Source organism: Protomyctophum parallelum (genome assembly GCF_964188405.1).
Source record: "Protomyctophum parallelum genome assembly, chromosome: 21".
Classification (NCBI taxonomy): domain Eukaryota; kingdom Metazoa; phylum Chordata; class Actinopteri; order Myctophiformes; family Myctophidae; genus Protomyctophum; species Protomyctophum parallelum.
In genome coordinates this window covers 17,166,321-17,172,575 of record NC_139713.1, presented here as the reverse complement: position 1 = coordinate 17,172,575, position 6,255 = coordinate 17,166,321, and positions in this window count along the sequence as shown.

The window sequence follows — 6,255 nt, the reverse complement described above, 5'->3', positions numbered from 1 at the left end:
ATTGATCATTGAGCACCCTCATCCAGGTGTGCTATATAATAGTTCTATTGTAGGCCTGCATTTCTCTGCAGTATTGTTGCAGCTGCATATATTCTTTTCACAATTTCTCAAGTTTGGGATTTCATAAATTTTTGGAAATTCTACTCAAGTCAATTTGTTATAATTATTCCACCATTTATAAGTGAAATCAAAATAAAACTAGAAAGGTGCAATTCTGGGAAATTGCAAGTGTGGTTGCACTGACGTGAGTGGAATATAGGGTCCTCGGAACTGAATTCCGTCTTACCGTTTGTATTCTATATTGTGAAACAAAAATCACACCTGTGTGAAGTGAGGGGCGCTAATATAATTAAAGTCTAACTCATGTTGATTCTAGGTGATGTAATGGTGGTGTAAAAAAACTGTACACATTAAATGCCATTAACAATAAAGAGACAAGACGTAATGAGGGACAATATGACCAAATGTTCCCTTCATTGGCAATGGCGTTTTTAAAACAAACATTGAACTAAAAAAAACATTAAACCTCCCTCAAAAAGCACTTTGCTGGCAAGAGAACAATAGTGTGTTTGCCTAGAGCAACCACACTAACTAATACTGTCGATTTCATTAGGACTGTTTTATTCCCCCCATTTGGGACACAATTTACGTTTAGTGTCATAACTCCACGAGTATGCAAGCTACAGTTACACAATTGGTATTGCTGGACAGTAGAACCACACCATTCCTACAAGCCCTCATATGTGTTGCTATGACAATCCATGTCAAGGTCACTGCAAAGTAAAGAAGACACGGTATAGATTTACATTTTCACCTATTGTAGGTATGTGTTCAAATGATATCTCATATTTACATTTACATTCACATAATGCTGAGTGAGTAAAGACCTGTTATTTGAAAATCAGACCTGTCTGAAGTAAGTGCTGTACTGTACTTGTGCTGTACATACTGTACTGTACTGTACTGTACAAGCCCTCCTCCCTGGCCTGTGTGTGTCTGTACCTGTGAAACAGTGACACTTGGTGGTGAACAAACAAACAAAATTTTCGTGCTCGGACAGACCCAGGGACACACATACAGTATAGCTGTCTATAGGAGTGGTTGCACCACTCAAAAAAGGGACAACAATTAAGGAACAAACACCTACAAAAATACGTCTTAAATATATATTCCCATATCCATCATCTCTGGATCAATAGAGTGTTTGTTCAATAGTAGGGATCTCCCCAGATCTCTATTAAACAGAACATGCATTTTCAGGAGGACAGAGTTCTCATACAGGTGTCCTTTCTACTGGATATTATGAAAAACATTAAAATGAGCAGACAAAAATGGAACTCAAACACAAGCTAATATAATTAGTAATTACGTGACCTTTGGGGTTCTCCCTCGGCAAAAAGTATGACTTTTCTGTCATTATGGTACTGCAGTTCAGATTCAGAATTTATTCAGGATCTTAACTCCCAGGCATCCCTATTTTGGGCACGTCAAAAACAGCTGAGCTTTGTAGCTCAGCTGTTTTGAAGAAAAAAAAAGTTTGAATAGGGCTTAAGTGGTTAATCAAAATTGTGAGACACTATTTAATACATGACTGGAAATAACAGCAAAAAACCCAGTAAGCACAGCTGATTTCCACACCATGAAGTCAGCAAAATGAATGTGACTGAGGCCATGCCGTATAATTAGGCCTATGTAAAGATGCTGTGTATAGGTGGCTATACTGGCTCACTCTGTCATGACCACTTGTTAAAGTTACACAGTAACAAGAGTGACCACAAAGTAAACATGCTTAGACAAACGGTGGCTGTAAGGAAAATCAATGCATCTATTTCTTAAAAAGAAAAAAAGCCCTATACCATGGGAACAGGTTGTGGTCCTTCAAATCCCCCAGAATTAGAAGGCTGTCGAGTGTTCATTTGAATTTGTCGAAAATACAAGCTCACAGAACGTTGTGGACGGGGCGGTTGAGACCCGTTGTGATCTTGAATGGAATGTCGACGATTAGGGCCAACAGGACATCTGCTATAATAGACATCTTTAGATTATGAAAAGGCTAATTCCTTTGAATGTCTTCTTAAACTCCAAGTTTATTGTTACTAGTTTACAGGTGGCAAAAGATTGGCTGAAATTATTTTCCACGAAATTCATGAAACTATATGGATCATATCCGTCTGTTGCCTCATGATGGCTACTATATATAGTCAATGTTTCTCATTTTGTGTGACCGAAGTCCAACAGTGCTGCATTTCCTCATTCGTTCCCATACGCTTACAAGTATTGTATTTTACATTGTAACTGTTAATGAATACTATCTCAAAGATTAAGATCTGTGAATGTCCCTCTGCAAAACACAATAGAGCTCTCTTTAGTGCCCTCTACTGGGTCAATGTTGCACAGTCATGCTAGATTACAAAAAATGGCATAGCCTACAATGAGTAACATTGTTACTCTTTAACATAAACATTATAAAAAAAATAAACATAAAATGTGAACAGCTAATAGACTAATTATCAATACAACTAAGACCAACACAATGCTTTAAGTTTGGGACGAATCACAATATTCAATCTAAAACCAAAAGTCATTCAACCAATCAACATTGCTGATCTTGACGGTACACACCTGCATATAGTTGATCACATGATCAAATACCCTAATGGCCTTTAGCTTGATTCAAAACTTGCAGTCAGATCAATTTCAGTACTGGTGTTCTTAAGAGTTCTTTACCGGAACAGAAACTGGTTTATGTTTGTACAGACAGAAAGAAACTTGTTCTACAACTCACACTACCTATCATGGATTATGCTGATCTTTCAGACTGCGACTAAAACTAACCTCCTTGATCTTAATACAATTTCTAACAGTTTATGTAAATTTGTTCTTGGTTGTCCATGTATGAATCATCACTGCACCTTGTCTGAAAATCTCAACATGCCATCTCCCACAGTATAAGACTACAGCAGCACTGGTTAGAGTGCATTTTTAAATTGATTCATTTTTACTATAGCCATTAGCCACAGTATCTAAAACAGTATATGGAATCTTTCACCTCTAAACATCAACTGAGACATTGTGCATTTTTTACACTCAGTTGGCATGAGGAATCCTTTAGGTTTAAAGCTCCCTCTGACTGGAATAATCCACATTTTCATATTCAGTGAATAACATCTTTTAAATTGTTTTAAACTGCACTGTCCTCCTCTCACCTTCACTCTCTCTGCCCATGTGTTGTCGAGTGACTTAATTGCTCTAAAAGACTACAGGTCAAAAGATAATACGGCATTCTCAGCCTCACCCGTTAGAAAGGAGCCATTTCTAGTCCAATGCCACCTCCCCAACACCATCTGTCAACCCCACATTACCCTCTGCGATGAACATTGTGCAGAGTCAACATGTTTTGAATTCCTCCAAGATGAAAAAGGCATGTGATAAATAAGCCTAGTGTGACAGTCATCAGTGCTTGACATACGGGAGAATGATCATTACCATGCTGCACGGAGTCCTGGTGCTCACAGGGAAGAAAGAAAGCACATTTTGAGAATATGTTACAAGTGAACCAAAGCGAAACATACTGTACAGCTCTAGGTTTTGATAAGTAAATGAAAATGTGATACAAAAAAAAACTTACTTGGAAGTCAGAGACATACTGTAAGTATTCATTTTACTGTTGGCCTTTGTTCTGCAATACATGATTCCTTTACAGCATTTTCAATATAGCCAGCTAGGGGCAGGCTGCTCGATCATTGAATTGTACAAAGGCTGTCTATTATAAAAGAAATTGGACTTCACTTTCCAAATGAAATTATGAAGTATTGTGGTATGGTTGTAGCATGTATTATAAAGCCTATTTTATGCTTTTATAAATGACCACATCACTTGCCAGAAATATTGTAAATAAATTGTTTTTTAGAAGCTACAGTTTGGCATGTTGGGGCATGTCATATTTCTTATACTAGTGTACATGTATGTTGTAAGTAACAGGTGCTGATGTTAGTCTCAGACATTAAGTCCTACCCCTATAGATTTAATATAGATTCAAATAAATGTCAAAATCAGCCTTTTATTTTATTTTAGTCTGTGTGTGTGTCAGCCTACTACAGTTTATTTTGTTGCAAAATGTATCCGTCAGTGCTACACAGACTACAGGATGTGGACAGTAATGACTTTGCATTGATGAAACCGGTGTAGGATGAACGCATAGTTCTCTTTCCACTCTTCTTTGACCGTTCTATTTTCACTGTCAACTGAACAACCTCTCATGTTTAAAAAACAAACAAACCAAAACTGCATTTCACATGCCTTGAACAATACACACACTCTCTCTCTCTCTCTCTCTCTCTCTCTGTACTAAGAAACAGACCTTGAGCCATGAAAGACAAACTTGTTCCAAAAGTATAACTTTTCGATGAACTACAGACAGTAACTAAATATCCTTTTAAGTGCCACATTCAAGGATGCTGCCTCCACAAAATGATTACACATGAGGCAGTTCTATCTGCACCGCACCTGTAACATTAGATTAAACATGGTGGTTGGTTGTAACACACATCTATATTTATCTTACAGTAGTATTAATAGTTATTGTATATAAGGTAGTTTAAATTATAGAGTTGTCCCGATACCATTTATTTCAGACCGAGTACGAGTATTTTGAGTATACTCGCCGATACCAAGTACCGATACGAGTACTTTATTTTTGTTGCGTAACGACTTATTTTACCCCCTTTTTCTCATAGATGCAGATGGATCTCCGGGTCTACACTTGTCAGTTGTTATGCTTGTAGATCGGCTGTTTTTGGTGATTTGCTGCAGTGTTGGGTCAGACTTGCTCCCATTGCATACGTTCAGCCTAGTGTCAATTGGATGTTTTGGTACTCGGGTCAAAGTATCGGTTCCGAGTACTGAGTACGAGTACTTGAGGGTGGTATCGGTTTATCAAACGGTTATACTAATAATATATAATATAATATATAAACTGTGCATTATATTATGAACTGTAATTGGATTGCCCACATTGCAATGCAACAAAAGTGTGGTTTTCCAATAATCGTGTTCATAATAATTACCTTCTCAGCTCATGTACATATAGAATGTTAATTCTATATGTACCTTGCATGTTTTACATGCAAACTAGTTTGATAAAAAACAATGCTATGCGAGGGGATCTTTCAATCATTTTAATTAAATCACTTTTCTTTGTGTAGCAGGGCTATATTATGAAATGAAATGACTACGCTATACTCTCACAAATAGGAGTGAGGGATCCTACAAACACATTAACCATAACATAGCTGGACAATGAACAAGGTAAGGATCCCCAATTTGGTATGGATTCAGAATGAACAGAACCAGAGGCTGATGTATCAAGTGTCAAGTTTACTCAACATGTAGAAAAATATATTAGAGTTAAAATACAGAAGGGAAGAGGGGATATTATAGCTGGGAAATCATGATCCTAAAAGTGCATGGGACTGCATGAGCCCAAGGGCAGGTGACATGTAGGCTTCAGGGCCTATACTGGGTCCTCCAAACTAGACATACACAGCAAATAAACCAATCAAATCAAAGGTTCTAACACACACTTTTGGTGCACGTCGTGTTTCGGGTCTCGCAACATCAGACAACCCTCGCCCAGGCCACCCAGCTGCCTGGAACCGATTGGTCCTGGCTTGTGTCTATAAACAATACAAATATACAAAAACAAAAGCTAATATAGCAAGTAAAGTAATTACAGCAAACATAATCCAAAATATGCACTATTAATGAATGGCCCTACACCACCACCACTATGGCACATAGCCCAACAATATGGTAAAACCCTCAAATACAATATGGCATGATGGTGGGGAAAACAGTGAAAGGTTGTAGGTTTATACAGTTGTCCTGGCTCACAGTCAATATACACAAGGCTCCCAATGAATACTCACAGCCACATACAGGAGTGACTGTGGTTAAACCTGCAGGAAAGGACCTAGCTAGCCCCTTTCGGGACCCTCGGTTACCTTTTTGAGAATTTTGGACGGCGGTACCCCTCACAAAACATCACACTTGCCGAACTCTTTAAATTAAAATATAATCTGCATGTAATCAAAATTAATAATCAAAGCATCAACATTAGTTTGAAGTTTTCTTACCAGAAGTACTCCAGGACAGTCAACCAATAACAAACACTCAAATCAGGCTTCTGGCCAAAAGTGAGGCCTCTAACCTGGTCACCCCTTTTATGCACTACCCTTAAAGGGGCAGTACGTGATA